Below are 22,970 nucleotides of genomic sequence, written 5' to 3'. Positions count from 1 at the left end.
TCTTTTATAATGTTGAAAATAAGTGGTCAGAGCAGGTATCCTGTCTCATTCCCAGTCTCTGGGGGAAAGGTTTCAATATTTTGCAATCAATTATATGGATTACTATAGAATTTTTTTAGATATGCTTTATAAAATTATGGAATTTCCTACTGTTCCTGATCTACTAACATATTTTATAATCACATGATTTCTCTCCCCTTTTCTGTTAATGTATTGAATCACATTGACTTTTAGATATAAATTACTTTTTCACCCCAATAATAAATCCTCCGTTTTAATCTATTATCCTTTTTCTTCATTGCCAGATTAGCAGTTGTATTCATTTGCTACAGCTGCCATAACAAAGTACCAGAAACTAGGTGATGCAATAGAAATCTATTATCTCCCAGTTTTGGAGACTGGAAGTGTGAAATCAAGGTGTGTGCAGAGGTGCTTCTTTCCTAGGACTTTGAAGGAAGGATATGTTCCAGGCCCATCTCTTTGGCTTGCAGATAGCCATCCATGTGTTCACAGGGCACTCTCCCTGTATACTTGTCTCCAAATTTCCTCTTTATATAAGAATATCAGTCAGATTAGGGCCCATTCTATTGTCTTCCTCTTAACCTCTGTAAAAACCGTATTTTCAAATAAGGTCACATTCTGAGGTACCAGGGGTTAAGAGGTTAACATAGGAATGTGGGTTGCCAAGGGAGGTGGGAAGGTGGAATGGACAGTAATTAACCCATAACAGATATATAAACATATTTTGTTTAGAATTTATCTGTCAGTTTTCATGAGAGATTTTACTGTAATATTCCCTTGTCTTTATCTTAATATTAAGGTTATACTAATTTATATTTGCAAATTCAAATTTTTCTGATTACCACAATGATTTGGGATTTTTACATGTTTTTGTATTTTGTGGATTACTTCTTCATGTCTCATATCTTTTGCTTTGAGGATACATATTTTTCTTATTACTTGGTAAGAATTTTTATTGTCAGTCTTTCTGTCTATTGCACTATGCTGTATTTTTCCAGGAGACTTTACCTGTATTTAGGTAAACAGACATTATTAAAACATAGGTATTCACGTTTATAATTCTCTTCATGGTATCTGTTGTTTACTGTCATGTCCCTCCTAATGAAACGCCCCCTTGTGTCAAAATTATAACATTTTCAATACGACTTTCACTACACATTAAATTGCTTAATTTTTGTATCTGTATCTTTAACGTGGGCCTCTGTGATGGCTCAGTGGTAAAGAATCCACCTGCCAATGCTGGAGATGTGGGTTCAGTCCCCAGGTTGGGAAGATCCCCTGGAGAAGGAAATGGCAACCCACTCCAGTATGCTTGCATGGGAAATCCCATGGACAGGAACCTGGCAGGCTACAGTTTATGGAGCTGCAAAAGAGTTGGACACGACTTAGCAACTAAATAACAACAACATTTTTAAACATATCTGCAATTTCTCTAAGGTAACATATAACCATCTAAATTGTATCTTATATACTTAACCTGCTGCTTCTATATCATTTATTGGAGTCCAACATTTAAAGCCTGATTTGAAATGCTAACTTCATAGTATGATAAATTTATATTCAAATTATGATTACTTTTATACTTTGACATCTTCTCAATTTTCTATCTATATGTAAACTAATACTCACTTTAATCGCTGTAGTTTTCTAATACATTATAATATGCTTTAGATTAAATATTATGGCAATGTTACATATTTCTCTATACATTTCTTTTAAAATTTTGCCCATGCTATTCTCATGTGTATATTTGTTCAGATAAACTATAGAGAGTGAAGGACAGGGAATCCTGATGTGCTGCAGTCCGTGGGATGGCAAAGATTCAGACACGACTTAGCGACTTAACAACAAACTAAAGAATCCCTATTGTCAAGATCAGGAAAAAATAACATACTATTGGGATTTTTATAGGAATTGTGTTACATGTATAAACTGATGAGGTATAATTATCATCTTTATAATTCTAAGGCATCCATTGGAAAAATAGTATGTATCTCCATTTAACAATTCTAAGACTCTGCTTAAAGTTTCATAATTTTCTTCATGTAAGTCTTGTACATTCGTCATTTTGTTCTTTGGCTTTACATTTGTTTGATGGGAATAGAATATTTGGTTTCATTTTACTTCTAATTAGTCATATTTGTTGACTTTCAAATCGTGTTATTTTAAAATTTGTTTCTGAATGCTTTTTTGATATCATCAAGGAAAGCTGCTCAGATTGTATAATGTAATGTTCTAATGTACTGATTTCATACACACAGCCACATATATGTTATGCCCTGGAGCTGTCTACAGCCTCAGTATCTTAATATACTTAATTGAATTCAGTTTTCTAGCTTAAAGATTGTATACTTCAACATCCTTTATTTTTAATTTTAAATGAGTATTATTAAGAAGGGCAATTATTCTTTCTAAGTTTAAATGTTTTGCCTTCTTCATTTTCATCTCAGTAGTTCGCTCAGGACTGCAAGCTACAGAAATGTTACTGTTGCCAACAAAATGGTTATGTAGAAAAGGAAAGAACGTTCACAGCAGAGAGACATGCAGTAACATTTCTCATATGGCACACTGGTTTATATCACCATTTCTACAATCACATTAAACACATCCTCCTCATCGCAAATAGCCACTCCTATCAGCCTATCTTTTTCTATTCACTGGTCTCAGGCACACTAAATTTAAAAAGCTCACAGGCCCCTTCCCAACCTCCAACAAACCCACAAATTCAATCAATTCTTCCCTCATGATCCATTTCAAACCTACCTTTGAATTTTCTCTTTTGCTGCCAGCATCCTAGACAAGGCTCATGTTACAATAATCTGGCTTCTTTTATCATAATACTCTAATACAGGACTTCCCCAGTGGTTCAGTGGCTAAGAATCTGCCTGCCAATGTAGGTGGCACGGGTTGGATCCCTGGTCTGGGAAGATCACACATGCCACGGGGCAACTAAGCCTTGTGCGCCACCACTATTGAAGCCCATGCACCTAGAGCCTGTGCTCTGCAACAAGAGAAGTCACCACAATGAGAAGCCAATTCTGATGCTTGTTTTCCGGGCTGAGTACTAATGTTGTACTAGAGAGTAGCCCCCTGCTCACTGCAACTAGAGAAAGCCCACGTGCAGCAACAAAAACTTGGCTTGACCATTTGTTTTTTCTGAATCCTCAGTAGCTGGATTCCCTTCACTGTTCCCTGATCATATCTGATTACTTTCTACCACTGTTCCTGCAGCCACTCTTCTAACTTCACTGACTTTGCCTGCAGCCTAGTTTCCTAGAGTCTGGGTCCCCACAACGCCCCACCAGAGCTCCCCACTGAACACAACTGCTTGAGCTTCTGCTGTCTCTGAAAGGCTTCAGCCTCTGCCAAGGACCAGTCAACTATGATCTTAGAACTGGTTTGGATTCTTCTGTAACATAACTGGCCCCAGTTTCACGTCAGTCTTTGACCTTAGAAAAATGTCTCAATCCTGGTCCCATATTCAAAACACTGACCTTGGCTTTACCTACGGATGTTCCCAGAGCACTTAAATATTATAACATCAGCAATCAGTGATTGCTTAAAATAAAGAAAGAAACCTCACTTTTTTTTTTTTCCCCCAAGGCAACTCAGTGTTTTACCTGTGTTGAAAGAGTAACTTCTTGCATGGCAGAAACAATTGATGCTCTATGTAAACTTTTGTACACTGCTTCTCACTTTTTGACCAGCCTTACCAATATTTAAAGACTGGCTTTGAACTTAGAATCCTTAATTTCAAGGCAAAATTTCATTAATTTTTTAAATGTTATTTTATTTTTAATTGGAGGATAATTACTCTACAATGTTGTGACAGTTTCCACCATACACTAACATGAATCAGTCATAGGTATTCATATGTCTCCTTCTCCTCCTAAAACTCCTTCCCATCTCTCTCCCCATCCCACTCCTCTAAGTCATCACAGAGCACCAGCTTTGGGTTCCTTACATTACACAGCAAATTCCCACCAGCTATCCACTGGTGGGTAATATGTATGTTTCAATACTACTCTCTTAAGTCACCTCACTCTCTCCCTCCCCTACCATGACCATAAATCTGTAAAGAAGCTGACATGTTTAAAACAAATGGCTACACAGGGACACTAACCAGATTCAGTAATAGAAAAAAAAAATGCAGTTTTCAGTTTCCTGAAATAAGCATCTCTCATGATTCAACCATGAGAATCAATCAGCCAAATGTTTTCATTAATTTTTTTTATTTTTATTTTTTGTTAATTTATTATTATTATTTTTTTACTTTACAATATTGTATTGGTTTTGCCATACATCAACATGCATCTGCCACGGGTGTACAAATGCTTTCATTTATAAATGTTAAAACTGTGCAAATTTTTACTTCAAAGGAAGTGCTTAAAACAATACTGCAAATCCCCATGGACAGAGGAGCCTGGTGGTCTACAGTCCATGGAAGTCGAAAAGAGTCGAACGTGACTGAGTGACTAAGCACAGCACAGCATGGGATGTAAGACACCAAGAGTGAACCCTGATATAAACTATGGCCTTTGGGTGATTATGATGTGTCAATGAAGGTTCATTGATGGTGACAAATGTACCACTCAGTGCAGGATGCTGAGAGTGGGGGAGGTTGTGTGTGTTGTGGGGGATGGTGGATAGATGGGAACCCTCTGTGCTTTCCACTCAATTTTTCTGTGAATCTAAAACTACTCTAAAGAATAAAGTCTATTTTTGAAAAATAAAAAAAAAAACAACATTGCTAATTGAAAACTGAAAATGTCAACACTTTCCATTGTATTTTATTATTTGAGACTGTGTTTTATGTCAAACATATAAATAAAACAATGAGAAACTTTTCATTTCTATGGTGATACTTGAAAATCACACAGAATTTAATCATGCCTACAAAAATGCTTGTTGGAAAACTGACCTCAAATATCATAGTCCGTGCTCAGTCACGTCTGACTCTTTGTGACCTCATGAACTGTAGCCCGCCAGGCTCCTCTGGCCAAGGGATTTTTCAGGCAAGAATACTTGAGCAGGTTGCCATTTTCTTCTCTAGGGCAGCTTTCTGACCCAGGGATCAAACCCACATCTCCAGCATCTCCTACGTTGGCAGGCAAATTCTTTGTCACTCTGCCACCTGGGAAGCCCCTTGAAAGATACCTTTCAAGTATCATGAAAGCTCTCTAATCTGACACTTTGAAGTTTATGTTGCTTGCATTTTCTTCTGTGTGGCAGAAATAGCAAGACTTTTCTAATAACCATCAACATTGATAGAAGATGGCATTAGTGCCAAGCTTTTTTACAGCATAAGTATATAGCTACATTTTTTATGTCTATAAAAATGTGGTATTTGATAGTAATGCAGAATAGAGAAAGGGACAAATGACAGCCATGTAACCCCTAGAATTTTACATAAAACTCTATTCTTCAAATAACGTTTTTCCTAAAATGTCAAGCATTTATTTTGACTTACAAAGTCTGTTTTCCCCCAAGAGTAATTGACGGTTGTTAAGGGAAATGATTCTGCATCAGTTCAAAGCTTCTCATAGAGCCCGGGTGAACATGACCATTTCTCAATGCTTTTTGGCATCACTGAATCCACTGGCCAGTCAAGCCAGCTTGTTGTTGGTCCAGCTTATTAGAGGCAAGGAAATAGACTCTGAAGAAAGCAGTACATTCAGGATGCTCTGAAGAGCTTCCTGTCAAAAGCCAGGCCAAAGTCTTTGAGGAGAAGCCAAGAGTCAAAGCCAGGTAGACCAGAAAGAGGCACCAAGTCCAGAGAGAGAAGCAGGGTCATAATAGCAGAGAAAGAGCCAAGAGTCAGAAGCCAGATAGATAGTGAATTTGAGTGTGATCAAATAGAGGCAAACAAGACAGCCTTGGCACAACTGCTTTTCAAACAGGGCAAGATCAACATGGATACCAGTGCTCTTCCAATAGCTACCATTGATATTTGCAGAAAAGGCACCACAGCAGTAGCTTCTAATATGAGACACTCCATTTAGATGACCACTTATGGAGAAAAGGTTACTAAAAGAAAAAGGAAACTGTTCCTTCCAATAATGAAAGAAATTTTGTTAAGGAATTAAAGATGAATCAGACCACACAATACACTCTGCTGTATCCATGACTCTATTGATAACATTGACTCACCTACAAATCCATAATGCAATCATAACATATGGTTATAAGACCCTCAGGCTTTACAGCATTCTGAAATACTTTCATAGTAATTGATAAACAAATTATATTTCAAATAATCTGGAAGTGAACTGTAATCTATTTTCTTAAATGAGAAACTAAGTTAATTAAGCATTTTAGCTGCCTACTTATTATGTACAACTGAATGATAGATATGGTACTTTTCTTAATCAGAGTATTTTATTCATCACACCAATACCATACGACAGAAAGTTTTCTGATTAGACAGAAAAGTAAAGATAGGACTAAACATGAGGAATAATGCTTTATTTCTGCTCTGAAGGTATAAAAGTAATACTCGACATTTGTTAAACAGCCAGGTCAGAGAAGGCAATGGCACCCCACTCCAGTACTCTTGCCTGGAGAATCCCATGGATGGAGGAGCCTCATAGGCTGCAGTCCATGGGGCTGCTGAGGGTCAGACATGACTGAGCGACTTCACTTTCACTTTTCACTTTCACGCATTGGAGAAGGAAATGGCAACCCACTCCAGTGTTCTTGCCTGGAGAATCCCAGGGACAGGGGAGCCCGGTGGGCTGCCGTCTATGGGGTCGCACGGAGTCGAACACGACTGAAGTGACTCAGCAGCAGCAGCAAGTGCCAGGTACTATTTTATATACTTAATACAAGTTGCCTCCTTTAATCTGAATAGTGGTTTGATTTAGTATTTACTATTATTATTCTACAGTTGAAAATAAGGTTAAAAGTCTTGAATAACTTGGTCAACTTCACAGAGCCAGTAAATAAAGGATTTATCAGTCTTTATAGACAGACAAGTAGGAGAAACATACAGAGGGATGTATAGACAAAAATATTCCCACTCATTCTTACACCTTTTAAATGGCAGACTATATCACACCCAACTTAAAATTGAGAAATTAGGTAGGATTTAGAGATTAAAATAATTAGCTAGGGTAAAGAATGGAAATAGAATTAATCTTTGGCCTTAATTTAGGCTAAACTACATGAAATTCCTAGTACTTTAACATTTTGACCTACAAAAATGGTCCTCATATGACTTAATCTAATATATCCTCTACAAAGCACTTACAAGCACAATTACACCCCTGAATATTAGAAGTCCTATTACCCATATTACCACTTTCTGTGAAATTACTAATTTGCATTGATATCTAAATTATTCATTTGGGCATGCACAGAATATTAAAAACTATTTAAAATTCAGATAGTATCTATTACTAAAATGATTTGATTCAAGAAGTAACTTAGTAATGATATTTAAAATAATCTTACATTTTACCCCAAAATTTCAAAGTATTTAAAAACCAATACATAAATCCCAGATCTCTGTGATGTGGGCAGGTGCTTATAATTATTCTTAAACAGCTTAGAAGCCAAATCATGAAAAAATGTAAGTGGCTTCCAGCTCTTTCCATGAGTCAGTGGTGATAGTAACAGCCAGAGTTACAGAACATTATTTATTTTGTGCCATACAGTCAACTTCACAATGTCACATCAGGGGACATATTTTGTTTGGCTTTCATATAATAACTGATATCCCTCCAACACTACTCTACCTAAGTGAAAATATTAAAAATAATTTGGTGATTATAAGTAATGAATGAACCAGATGAAAATGATAAAACACTGGCAGTTCAGTTTGGCTCATCTGCATAGCAGCACCACAGCTGGTGTCCAGCAGCACCATTCTCTCCTTCAGTGCACAGTTACAGCCACCTGCAATTGCTCTGTCTCATTTTATTCACAATCTTCCACCTGGCTCGCTTCCCTTTTAGACCTGGTCCACAGTCAGGTTAAGTGAAATTTCTTGGTTCCATTAACACTCATGAGTCATTCTGCATTTGTGAACTGTCAAGTATCTGAATTGTTTCATATTCTATTTGGCCAACACGGCATTCTAAACTTAGTACCTCATTAAATGTTATTTGAATAAAGGAATCTCTCATTATGCAAAGAGGAACTAGAAATACTGAGATGCCAGCAGGCCATAAAAGTCAAGCAACTGAATTTGTCATCTATTGAAATGCCTGCTCAAAAGCCTGAGAAAAGTGTCACTTCATGGTGACTTCACCAGCCTGTTTCACTCATGGTAAGAGATTTACACTCAGCAGAAAATACTTGCATTATACATAAAATTTTCCCTTCACATGGTCCTCTTACACAAAAATTTCCATTATCCCAGTTTAGTTAAAAAATACCAGTCCTAGACAAAACAATTCAAATTTCAGTTACCACAGTATATTAACTGTGAGAAATTGACTAAAGTACAAACCAAGATGCTAGCTCTTCAGTTCACAGATGATTCTGGAAAACAGCTTTATATAATGATTAAGGACAAATCAAGTCCCTTCTTTTAAATCTGTCAGTGATTAGTCACTGAGCATCTATTATTCAGTTCACACACATAGCAAAGTATATAGTTGTGTTGCCTCTTGTTTCCCCATGATAAATCCATGTGACATTGCTTTAATGGATTATCCAAATAGGGAATTGGGCAACAAAATGTAAGTGCAACAAAGAAATAGAAAGTTTGTTGTACACCTGAAACTAACACAACATTGCAAATCAACTATACTCCAATAAATTTTTTTAAAAAATGAAAGTGATATTAGAGCATGGTTCCCATCACACACAAAGCCTTTGACCAATGAAGAGGTAAGAAGAAGCCTTGTGGTTTAAGCCTCACCTCCCCCCTTAACTCCGTACATACACGTGAGCAAGTTACTTAACCCCTCCCTGCCTCAATTTTCTTATAAAATGCACAAAATATGTCCTATCATACAGAGTTGCAGTAAAAATAAACCCATTAGTATAAACAAACAAACAAAAAACCCACAAAGTGATCATCCTAGAAGTGAAATTCAAATAGAACATACATAGATGTATGAAAGAAATAGTTGACTGTGGGAATGGTATCACCACCACTGAAGGGACTCTCAAGATGCAGTCAGAGGAAGTTTGGGAAGGTGAACTTAGTGATATAATCAAGAGCAGTGGCTGTGACAAAAAGGATGCTAAGGTCCACGGGAAGTGATGCCAACAACAAAATCTTTACAAGAGTTCTAGGGAACTCTTGGAGATATTTCATGACACTGAATGAAAAAAGAATAAAACACTGGAAGTTGATCCACTCTTAGAAGAAAAGTATGATAATTCACCAAAGCATAGAAAAGACTTGTTCTGTGATACAAGTTACATGATAAGAAGAAAGCAAGGACTATTCAAATTGCTTTTGATAATCTGTTCAAGAGAAATGCAACACTTAATTCTCAATGTCTCCATTTTAAGTAACAGTACTACACAATTATTATTTTATCTCCATATACATTTAAACTGAAAATAAGACAGTTTTAAGGAGATCCAACCAGTCCATTCTAAAGGAGATCGGTCCTGGGATTTCTTTGGAAGGAATGATGCTAAAGCTGAAACTCCAGTACTTTGGCCACCTCATGTGAAGAGTTGACTCATTGGAAAAGACTCTGATGCTGGGAGGGATTGGGGGCAGGAGGAGAAGGGGACGACAGAGGATGAGATGGCTGGATGGCATCATCGACTCGATGGACGTGAGTCTGAGTGAACTCCGGGAGTTGGTGATGGACAGGGAGGCCTGGTGTGCTGCGATTCATGGGGTTGCAAAGAGTCGGACACGACTGAGTGACTGAACTGAACTGAATATTTTGATAAGAATTTTCAAAGGTGTGAGAATAATCACAATTTTCTCAACTGATTATTAAGATCATTTTTCATGATTTTGCACTACACAGTCATTTTTATGGTTCTGTACTCTGAAAAGACACAAAGTGAGTACAGAGTAGTTTTTAGGGGTCAAAAATCAATATTCTGCTAAGAACTAGAAATTTTGCATTAAAACAAATGGATACATTTAAAAATTATCTGGTCGAAGGCATGAGAGAACCATCAAAGCAATGATGACTATTTTGGACACGAGTAGAGATCCAGGTAAAAGGAAGTTCTAGGGAGCTACAGAGTCTCTGGAGCCCCAAAAGTGCTCAGGACCTGAGTATCGAATGAGTTGGTGAATGAATAATGAAGGAAAGAATTGAGCTTCCAGCTATTATTATTACCCAGGTTAGGAGAGTAGTGTTAAATAATTATTCTTTGTGCAATATGGAAATCTCCACAAGGGTTCTCAACTTACCAGGAATAGAAACAGCTGGTAAATTACCCTATTGACAGCATCATCAACTGGTAGGGCAGGGCGGGGGCAGAATGTCACAGAAAGCTTCATTAAAGAGTGTCAACAATAAAGACAGAATGATAGTTTGAGTTCTGATTTCTCATCTGATATTCTGATTACTGTCTACCATCAGTATGCTTTAAATAAAGAAGCAAATACATTACATCTTGAAGACACAATTCACTAAGGATTCACCCATATGTGCACATAGAAGAAACTTGCCTATCACAGTGGAAACTGTCATGATCTTCCTCTCCTGTTCCAATCCCTTATTAAATGAAATGCTCTTTGTTTCCTGCAACACCAGAGGAAGAAAGACCATAGCCTCTGATGCTCACCACTTCTAATTTGAGTTCAGCACTCTCTTCCTATGACTTAATCATCAGTTCAGAGTCTGGACCTGAGAAATCAATGAGCAGCGATTAAATCATGGCTCTCAATTCTCTATCCTCTCTGTACAAATTCTGATTCAAACTGTCTAACCTTTAAGCAAAACCAATCCTTAATGCTTTAAGTTCATTGTCATACAAGCCCATATATACTTGAGCATACAAGTGGCTGGTGCCTGAGTCTAAGGAGGAGCAATGCAAAACACATTTGAAATAAAAATGTAATAAGTCAATTTCAGTTATCACTTCAATAGTAGTCAAGAGATTTTTATGGGAAGAAATCACTTCCATATGATATCACATTTTGACACAATATGACACTGTGGTTTCACAGTCTACGTACTTTGATGACACTCTTTGGTTAGCTTAGAAATAAATCCAAATAACTTTATTAGGGAGAGAAGTAAGGAAGGATTTTTCCCTTTAAGTTCCCATGCTTGTACTGCAACATTTATCTAAGAAAACCCTAGGGAGAAATTAGAGGAGCGAAAGTACACTCTCCTAATAGAAACAATAAAGACTACATTAAAACAACACATTTTTAGTAAAATATGTAATATATAGTATAATATACAGAAATTAGTATATCATAAAACATTGAAAGAACAAAATTTATACTTATAACTTTTGACAGATGAAGAAACTAACAAATTACTGTGTTCTTAGATTTTCCTTGAATAACCCCATTAATTTGGGTTCTATTTAAGTCGTATTCCATAGATCTTGAGTTCTAACAATGAGAGAATAGGTTGATTCAGAGCAACTTTTCTACCAAGAATAACCAGAAAATGTGGATAAAATCACTGCAGATGGTTTCCGCAGCCATGAAATTAAAAGATGCTTGCTACTTGGAAGAAAAGCTATGATAAATCTAGACAGCATATTGAAAAGCAGAGACATTACTTTGCCAACAAAGGTCTGTATAGTCTAAGCTATGATTTTTCTAGTAGTCATGTATGGGTGTGAGATTTGGACCATGTAGAAGACTAAACACCGAAGAATTGATGCTTTTGAGCTGTGGTGTTGGAGAAGACTCTTGAGAGTTCCTTGGACTGCAAGGAGATCAAACCAGTCAATCCTCAAGGAAATCAGTCCCGAATATTCATTGGAAGGACTGATGCTGAAACTGAGCTAACTCATTAGAAAAGACCCTGACGCTGGAAAAGACTGAAGGCAAGAGGAAAAGGGGATGACAGAGGACAAGATGGTAGGATGGCATCATTGACTCAGTGGACATGAGTTTGAGAAAACTCTGGGAGATGGTGAAGGACAGGGAAGCCTGGCATGCTGCAGTCCATGGAGTCACAAAGAGTCAGACATGACTAAGCAACTGAACGACAAAATGGATAAAATACTTAACAAAAGTACACAGCTATTTATAGGCATTAGAACACTACCAAGGCGGTAAGCATTTGTAAAACTAAGATCCAGAAAGTGTGTCAGCTTAGAATTTGATGCCTCACAGAGAGGTAAAGTGGATTGAATCTCTGTTTGAAGACATAATTCCTGATAATTTTCCTAATTTGATGAAAATCATTAGCCACAGATTAAAGAATATGAATTTCTAGCAAGACAAATTCAAATAAAATTATCTATAGAAATATTGTAATAAAACTGATTAAAGTCAAGACAAAAAAGCAAATCTACTAAGTGTCCAGAGAGAAAATAATATATTATCTTCTAAGGAGTAAAAACAAGACTGAAAGCTGACTTCCCAACAAAATGAGAGAAATCAAAGAACAATGGGATGATGGGACCAAAGGACTGAAAGAAATTACTGCCAATTTGTATTTCTATTTCCAGTAAAATGTTCCTCAAAAATAAAAGATAAAACCATTTTCAGACAAAGAAAACACTATTCATCATAAACAGGTCTTCCCTCCTACAGAAAGAATTACCAAGGGGATTTTTTTTTTCTGGCATAATAAAAATGATGCCAATGGAAATCCCAAAGATGCAATAAGAGGGAAAGAGACATTCAAAAAATAAGAGGTTATTATGAAACATTTTAAGTCAGTGCATTTTAAAACTATATGGTATGGACTCAATTTCCTTGTAAAAAAAAAATTTACTGAAACTGCCACAAGAAATAGAAAATATGAGTATTTCCCATCATTAGGAAAACTTCTGGCTCAGATAAATTTGATCAGTAATTATACCATACATTTAAGAAGAAATAACATGCATTTCAAACTAAGTATTTCAAAGAACAGGGGGAAAAGGAATTTATTTAACTCATTTTATGACCATCATAATCCAGATACCTTAACAGAACAGAGATTTTACAAGAAAGGAAAATTAAAGGCCAATTCTTCTCATAAATATGAACACAAAAATATTAAACAATGCATTAATAAATCAAACCCAGTAATATATAAAGAGGATAAACTATTAAGTGCACATTAGAAGAATGCCAAGTTGGTTTAACTTTGAAAATTGATCAACATAAGCTACTATATTAAAAAAGTAACTACACAGCTTCTCAATACATGCAGTGAAGAAAAAAAACTTATAACCCAGAAATGCTGCTGCTGCTAAGTCGCTTCAGTTGTGTCTGACTCGGTGCAACCCCAAAGACGGCAGCCCACCAGGCTCCCTGGTCCCTGGGATTCTCCAGGCAAGAACACTGGAGTGGGTTGCCATTTCCTTCTCCAGTGCATGAAAGTGAAAAGTGAAAGTGAAGTCACTCAGTCATGTCCGACTCTTAGCGACCCCATGGACTGTAGTCCACCAGGCTCCTCCATCCATGGGATTCTCCAGGCAAGAGTACTGGAGTGGGTTGCCATTGCCTTCTCCAGAAATAGAGGGACAAATACCTAATTAGATAAGTTATTGGGGGAACAGTCATTATATTTAGTGATACAATGATGGATGATTTTCCTCTGATAAAGGGATAAAATAAGAATACCTGTTAGCATCTCATCTAGTCAGTATTATACTGGAAATTTTAGTCAGTGCTAACAAGGAAAGAAAAAGAAACACATATTATAAGAACTGGAAATAAATAAATAAAATATTTGCTATTCAAAGTAATGTTTCTTTAGGAACTCCAAATGAGAGGGAGTGTGTGTGTACACACACACACACACACATATATATAATAATTTAGCAAGATCTCAAATGTAAATTAATATTTAAAAGTCATTTGAATTTCTATAAACCAGGACAATAAGTATAAAAGAACATTTTAAAGCCAATATTGTTTGCACTTAAGTGTAAAACTTGGAGTAATCTTGTCAGTTTCTACAAACTTTGTCAACTTTAACAATAGGGACTTCCCTGGTGGTCCAGTGGTTAAGACTCCAAGCTTCCATTGCAGGGGGCATGGGTTTGATCCCTGGTTGAGGAACTAAGACCCCACATGTCATGCAGTGCAGCCAAACAAATAAATAAAAAATAATAATAAAGCCAATACTTTTTGCATTTCCACATAAAATTTAGAGTAACCTTTTCAATTTCTTGGGATTTTGATTGGGATTGTATTGAATCTATATATGAGTTTGAAGACATTTTCTAGTAAGTTTTCTATTCCATGAACATGGGACTTATTTACATTAATTCAGCAATTCTTAAATGTTTAAAGTAATTTATTATTATTACTATAAAAATATCCTGTTTTATAGAGGTATTAATGGCACCCCACTCCAGTACTCTTGCCTGGAGAATCCCATGGACGGAGGAGCCTGGTTGGCTGCAGTCCATGGGGTCGCTAAGAGTCGGACATGACTGAGCGACTTCACTTTCACTTTTCACTTTCATGCATTGGAGAAGGAAATGGCAACCCACTCCAGTGTTCTTGCCTGGAGAATCCCAGGGAAGGGGGAGCCTGGTGGGCTGCCGTCTATGGGGTCGCACAGAGTTGGACACGACTGAAGCGACTTAGCAGCAGCAGCAGCAGCAGAAACATTTTACATCTTGTGTTAAAATCGACCATAAGTATTTTATATTTCTTGATGCTATTTTATTTTTGTTCAGTCGCTAAGTCATGTCTGACTCTGTGACCCCATGGGCTGCAGCATAACAGACTTTCTTATCCTTCACCAACTCCTGGAATCTGCTCAAACTCATGTCCACTGAGTCCTTGGTGCTATCATCTATTTCTATAAATTATTAATTTTCAATTGTTCAGTCTATAAAAATAAATTGTTACACATTGACTCATTATTCTGAAACACTGCTGAATTCGTTTATTTGCTCTGTTTGCTATTTTGTAGATTTTGTTGATGTTATATACAGTGCAATGATTTTGGACAAAGGCATTAAAACAATTCAATACAAAAAATATATCATTTTGACCAACAACCGTAGAATAACTGAATATGTATATATTGAAAAAAATATCATGAAGCTTTGTTCTACCTAAAACACAACAACTAATTCACTATTGATCATAGACCTAGATATATAGGCTACAAATATAACTTCTAGAAGAAACTACTAAAAACTATCTTCATACATCTGAGGGACACAGTGCTTATTAAATAGGACAACACAAGCATTAACTATAACACAAGGAATTTATGAAGTGGGCATCATTTTTAAAATAATTTTCCTCATCAGAAAACATCATAAGAAAATATACACAGACTGGGAGAAAATATTCACAAAGCACATATCAAATAGAATTTGTATGCAGAATATACAAAGCATTCTACAATCCTAAAAATCAATGAAAAAACCGAGAAAAGACAATTTACAAAGATATTTACAAAGGTATATAGCAAATAAGCATGTGAAAATACTGAATATCATTACTGACAAAATGGAAATTAAACCCACAATGAACTACTACTTCAGATCAGCTAGGTTGGCTAAAATAGAAGGGATAATACCAGCACATACACCAAGCTGAAAACTACCAAATGCCCATCAAGAGTAAAATGGATAATTAAATTGCAATAAATTTCATAAAGAAGCACTATACAACTATTAGCACAAATGATCTACAATTACATGTACTTATATGCACGAGTTATTAATAGTATATTGGGCAAAAGAGTAACCACCAAGAGGAGGACATACTATATGATTCTAGTTTTATGGAAAAACTAATTTCTGCTGGTAAAAATCAGGGTAAGGGATATAACTAGGGATATAGGTGCTGATTGGGAGAACAGTAAGGTCTTTTGGTAAAGTTCTGTTGCTTGGCATGGGTGCTGGCTACACAGGTGTGTTCAGTTTGTGAAAGTTCCTCTAGCTGTACATATATATTCAACTTTATGTATGTATGTTTTACTTGTACAAACAGTTTTAAAAGCTGTTTTGAACCAATACTGCTTGTAATATGACAATAAAATAGAGATAAATTAAAATAATGTAAGACCCCTACACAAAAATACTATTACTAGAAGTTAAAGAAGACCTAAATAAATGAAGGAATACATTGTGGTCATCAACTGGAACACTAAATGTTGAAAGATATCAATTCTCCTTCAAAATGATCTGTATCCGAGTTATTATAAACCTAGCATCTGTGGAAATTTATTTGTGGAAATTAATAAATGTGTTCTACATTTCACATCAAAATGTAAAGAGTCAAGAAAATCCTTGGGAAGTCAAATAAGTTGAAGGAATTACTCTACTTGCTATGAAGACTTGTTATGAAGTTTCAGTAATTAAGAGACTATGTTATTCTCCCAAGGATAGCCTATAAAACTCTAGAACATAACAGAAAGTACCTAAGAACAAAACATAAATGGACACCTGCATAGTCAAAAAGATGAAAGTGAAGTGGAGAAAAGATCATTTTATAATAATAAACGATATTGTGTCAATTTGTTAAACACATGGATAGGGGAAAATATTCGCAACCACATAACTGACAAGGAACTCATACCATAATATGTAATAGATACAGAATCATTGTAATATAAAAATAATTCCTACATATAAAAAAGATATAGACCTAGAAGCTGATGTTAAAAAGGGAAAGAGAAATGAAGAGGCCCTTTTAAAATGATCCCAGAGTAGTAAATAAACATAAATATTTCCTACCTTCATTTGTAATCATTGAAGTGCAAATTCAGACTTCAGTGGCATACTATTACACACTCACTAGAAATGCTAAAATTACAAAGTTTGACAACTCTAAGACATACATATGTGCTAACTATAATGCACTACAGGTGGGAGTATAAATTGGTACAGTTTTTAATATCTACTACAGCTGACCATACTCACACACTTTGATCTAGCAGTCACGCTCTTATTACTATAACCTAGAGAAATAGATACATAAGCACCTGAAAAGTCACACTCAAGAGCATGTGCAACAGCAATATTCAAAATACCCAAAGATGGGACAATCCAAATGTCCTTTAACAGTAAAAGTGACCAGGAATCTGGTGTAATCATTTAATGGAAAACTGAATAGCAAAGAAAATGAATTAACTACTTCCACATGCAACATCATGGATGACTCTCACAAAGTTTAGCAAACAAGGCCAAACAGAAATATATATGTATATATATCCCTGGAGAAGGAAATGGCAACCCACTCCAGTATTCTTGCCTGGAAAATTCCATGAACAGAGGAGCCTGCTGGGCTACAGTCCATGGGGGTCATAAGTCAGACACAGCTGAGCAACTTAGCACATCCAGTATCCAGGTCTGGATTCAATGAGCAAATAACTATTTAGGTAAAAGGTAAGGGCCTCCAAAGTGAGAGAGAGGACAGAAAGGAGGGAGGAAGAAAGGACGGAAGGAAGATGGTTGAACGGAGCAGCTTCCAGAACATACACACCATACCATCCCCTTTATAACATAAAGTTCAAAAACAGGCAAAAGTTACGCAGACATGACTTAGCAACTAAACAACAACGATGGTAGAGCTAACAAATAAGAAAAGGCTGAAGGAGGGTTTCAGAGGTGCTAGTACATATTATTGACTTTGGTAGTGTTTACATGTGTGTGCCCAACTTGTGATAATACACTGAGCTAGACACTTGCTTTCTTTCTTTTCTTTGGCGGTGCTGCTTGGCATGTGACATCTAGCTCCCCAACCAGGATTCAAACACATGCTCTCTGCAGTGGAAGCATGGAGTCTTAACCAGTGGACCACCAGGGCACCTACTTTCTTTTTGCACATTATAATTCAATAAAAGCTTATTAAAATATAATTCATAAAAATTAAAATTATGGTTTTGAGGTAGGTGTTTACCTTTGCAATTATTAAAGCAATTTTCACAGCAATTTGTTACAAAAAAGAGCAAGAGAGGTATTCAACATACTAAAAAGAACAAACTGTTTTTTAAAATGTTTGCAGTCCCTATATGGAATAAAATGCTAATTAGTAAATATTCTGATGTGAGCAATTTGGCACAACAAAAAATAAAAACACTGTATATGATGACTAGTTACTATGTTTTTCTGAAAGTAATAAAGTCCATTAATTTTAATTATATTTTAGAAATCAGATTTTCCATTAAATCAAGCTGGCCTCTCTCATTTGCCAGGACTAAATTTTGATGCATTTGGGTATTTCTACACATCATTAACGTGGTGAATGGAACCAACTTTGGTAAAATTCAGACAAATTGGTCTGTCTATGCAATTCTGACATAAGTCATATTAATATTTCTCTTCTGATTTACTCTTTCTTTTCTAAGTCTTTGGTTGTCTTTGTGTGTACATCATTTCTATGTGGGAAACTGTTAACATTTAAAATGTCATCTTTAGATCACACATGAAGTCACTTGTTCTTTGTTAACATTAGAGGGGACAGAACACTGAACTGAAAGCCAAGCGGTGTGCTCTGCCCTGAACACATGGGTGATCTTGGGTGAATCATTTCACCACATCAGGCCTGGTGGCCATGCATGTTAAAGAAATGAACTCTGACCTGCTAGTGTTTAAGGAGCCTACACATCTATTCTGGTTTTGCCTTTTGCTATTTGATAATGAGGATAGTGAGAATACTGGGAAAGACTGAAAGCAAAAGGAGAAGAGGGCGGGCAGAGGATGAGATGGTTGGATGGCATCACCGACTCAATGGACTTGAGTCTGAGCAAGTTCCAGAAGTTGGTAATGGACAGGGAAGCCTGGCATGCTGCAGTCCATGGGGTCGCAGAGAGTCGGACACAACTGAGCGACTGAACAACAACAACAAACTGAGCATTTACTAAAAGACTTGTGATTCTTCTTCCCCTGTTCTACTTGACCCTATCTTGACTGACAGAATGAAACTCCCCTGCTTGCTTGTATTACTTTGAATTCAAGGCACATGACCCAGGTTTTTTCCAGGCTGAGTTCCTAAGGGATTCTTCAAGCAGTGAAGCCAACAAGTGTAATGTCTAGGACGATATACTACATTATTTGAAAATCCCACTAATTTGAGCAGAGAGAATAGGAGATGCAGGACTGTAGTACCTAGAAACCTCATTAAGCTTATGTTCATGTTTTTGTACATAACTCATATTCACCAAATGACATTACTCCTCTGTCTCCCATACAAATCTTTGCCAAATTTGGTCCTAAACCTTACATCTAGATCTCCAAAGAGAGACATCTATCCTTCCCAACAAATACCACTTAAATGTGATTTTTTTCCTTTAATCATGTTTCCATTAGCATGAGGATGGGGACCCACTGCCACTGTCACAAAACTGGAACATACACAGTTCACCTCCTATCTGGTTAAGAACTCCATTTCATTTGACCTTTACTGTTAATATGTTTTTCACTGCCTTCATTCCTGTGGCCAAAAAAAATGCAAACCATTCCACAGCTATGCTTGTTTTCTTCTCTCTCTCCTCCCAAAGGTCAGCCTAATCTCTAAAATTTATTTTAAATGTATAAAGTCACTCCTTCTACTTCTATTAGGTAATATGTATGCTCTTCTCTTCTCTGGTACACTAGCTTGCCCTTTTAAATCCCCTTTGTTACTTCCCATTCTACTTCCCACTCAGCATTCTCATTTTAAAGTTTTTATTCCTCTATTTTTTAAAGTCTGTGTTTTACAGCCTAATAGTCTATTAGTCCAGTGTAGGAATTATATAGTTTATATTAATTGGCATATAACAGTTTATATACACTATTGAAAATGCATAACAATTACATTCAACACGTGTTGAATTCTCTTATTCTTTACAGTATCAACATGAAACCAGGACTTATAAACTCATTCTATTTGACTTTAATCATTCTATCCATTTTTAATGTCAAATTTTCACTACTTTGCAAACTGCAGCTCTTTCTATGATGACCACTTTGTCTTCTAAACACTCTAGATCAGGGGTCCCCAACATCTGGGATCTAATGCCTGATGATCTGAGATGGAGCTTATGCATTAATAATAATATAAATAAGGTACACAATAAATTTAATGTGCTTGAATCATTTTAAAGCCATACCCCCTCCCTGGTGCATGGAAAAATTTTCTTCCATGAAACACTTCCCTTGTGCCAAAAAGGTTGGGGACCACTGCTCTAGATGAATCCTAGCTTTCTGATGATAATAAAGTATTCAAAGGTCCATCTAGTCAAGGCTATGGTTTTTCCAGTGGTCATGTATGGATGTGAGAGTTGGACTATAAAGAAAGCTGAGCACCGAAGAATTGATGCTTTTGAACTGTGGTGTTGGAGGAAACTCTTGAGAGTCCCTTGGACTGCAAGGAGATCCAACCAGTCCATATTAAAGGAGATCAGTCCTGGGTGTTCATCGGAAGGACTGATGTTGAAGCTGAAACTCCAATACTTTGGCCACCTAATGTGAAGAGCTGACTCATTTGAAAAGACCCTGCAAAGTCAACTAAGTTGAAAATAAAGATAAAGAAATCAAGAAAAAGAAAAGAAAAGACCCTGATGCTGGGAAAGATTGAGGGCAGGAAGAGAAGGGGACGACAGAGGATGAGATGGTTGGATGGCATCACCAACTCAATGAACATGGGTTTGGGTGAACTCCGGGAGTTGGTGATGGACAGGGAGGCCTGGCGTGCTGCGATTCATGGGGTTGCAAAGAGTTGGACACAACTGAGCGACTGAACTGAACTGAAGCTCATCTTTACTTTTTCTTCCCCAAATGAGAATTTTTTCCTTTTAGTAGGATATAAAGGTGGGTTCAAAAACAGGGGAAAATAGAGTACACAGGAGAATGTTGCATTTAATGACCTGAGTAGCCAGGATGGCATCAGAGATGACCGAGGTAACTTTATTGAAAAAGAAAGAGCTCCCTTAAAAAGGGAGAGTCAGAAGGTCAAGAGTTCATACTGATTTTTCAAACTTAACTCTGCCTTTACTTATCTTTAGATTCTACGATGAGAGTTTATTATGTCAGTCTTTTTATGTCCTTTGAGTGGTAAGTCTTTTAGAGTTACCCACTCTTAAAAATGCCATGCTATATAGTATGTATGTGATTAAAATTATAGTGATTTTTCCCCCTGCCCCATGAAAGACTTCATATCTCCTTTCCTAAGTATTTCTTTTTGTTTATTTGGATCTGTGGCCAGACTATCCTGAAGCTGGCCTGAAACTGCACAGGTTAAGGTAACCTGTTGTACCAGCTCCACCTGAGCCAGCCTCTCTAAAAAGAGAGATTCAAACTAGTCCCAGAGGAACACAAAAATATTAAAGACAGACAGCACTTAGATCAACAAATAAAACTCACACACTCAGTGGGAAAAAAAATGAAAGAGTTCCAATGTTCTTCCATAAAATCTTCCAGTTTTCATTCTCAAGAACCAAAATATGTACATGAAACCCCATTTTTGAGATCTGTTATTTTAACTACTTTCTAATTTCCTGTCCTTTCATCAATGTTCATACAGAGCACAAGAATTCTAGTGAACTCTGAGTTTTACAGACAACCTTAGTCATATACTTTCCACTCAAAGTTGTCCCAACCCAGACAAAAGATACCTGCAGAAAAATCCAAATTAATACTCAGAATTATCAAATAAATATAAAAGCTCCAATACTTTAGCCACCTGATGTGAAGAGCCAACTCATGGAAAAGACCCTGATATTGGGGAAAACTAAGGGCCAGAGAAGGGGATGACAGAGGATGAGATGGTTGGATGGCATCACCGACTCAATGGACATGAATCTGAGCAAACTCCAGGAGATACTGAAGGACAAGGAAACCTGGCGAGCTGCAGTCTATAGGGTTGCAAAGAGTCGGACATGACTTAGTGACTGAACAACATTATTCTGATTAGAAAGTTGACATATTAGCTATCCAAAATACTTTCATAATGAGTATATTATATCCCACAAGATTTAGCTCATAAAATACAAAAGTACAAATAATTATAACACATTTCAGTTAGAATTCCCTGATAGCTCCCAATTCCACTGACCCATTTCCAAATTGTTTTAGTCTCCATAAAACAAATGTCAAGCATTGAAAAAGCTACATCTAAAGGAAAGCTAATTGATTGCCCAGCTCTGTGTTCCTAGGTTTCCTTCAATTAGAGATGAGAATGAATATTAGAATCTGTGAGAAAATGTAGAAAATCTACATTGTTTATTTCTTACAACAACTGACCAAAGTAAGTTGGAGAATTAGGAGATCTGCAGTGTCCAAAACTGTCATAAGTATGGCAGAAAGTGAAAAGGAATTAAACAGCCTCTTGATGAAACTGAAAGAGGAGAGTGAAAAAGCTGGCTTAAAACTCAACATTCAAAAAATTAAGATCATGGCATCCGGTCCCATCACTTCATGGCAAATAGATGGGGAAACAATGACAGACTTTATTTTCTTGGACTGCAAAATCACGACAGATGGTGACTGCAGCCATGAAATTAAAAGGCACTTGCTCTTTGGAAGAAAAGCTATGACCAAACTAGATGGCATATTAAAAAGCAGAGACGTTACTTTGCCGACAAAGGTTCATCTAGTCAAAGCTATGGTTTTTCCAGTAGTTATGTATGGATATGAGAGTTGGACCATACAGAAAGCTAAGCACCAAAGAATTGATGCTTTTGAACTGTGGTGTTGGAGAAGACTCTTGAGAGTCCCTTGGACTGCAAGGAGATCCAACCAGTCCATTCTAAAGGAAATCAGTCCTGAATATTCATTGGAAGGACTGATGCTGAAGCTGAAACTCCAATACTTTGTCCACCCGATACGAAGAGTCAACTCATTAGACCCTGATGCTGGTACTGTACTACTATAGGAGGAGGAGAAGGGGACAACAGATGAGATGGTTGGATGGCATCACTGAGTCGATGGACATGAGTTTGAGC

The 22,970-nt window shown here is 36.7% G+C and overlaps 1 long non-coding RNA gene across 1 annotated transcript in view; it reads right to left on the bottom strand.

The window, feature by feature from the left end:
• Positions 1–22,970, bottom strand: part of LOC113887679 — an 83,137-nt gene that overhangs the window by 36,464 nt on the left and 23,703 nt on the right. The window lies entirely within an intron of this gene.

The sequence above is a fragment of the Bos indicus x Bos taurus genome, chromosome X (assembly GCF_003369695.1).
Source record: "Bos indicus x Bos taurus breed Angus x Brahman F1 hybrid chromosome X, Bos_hybrid_MaternalHap_v2.0, whole genome shotgun sequence".
Lineage (NCBI taxonomy): Eukaryota > Metazoa > Chordata > Mammalia > Artiodactyla > Bovidae > Bos > Bos indicus x Bos taurus.
The sequence above is the reverse complement of the archived record's forward strand: the minus strand, read 5'-3'. Positions and strand labels throughout refer to the sequence as shown.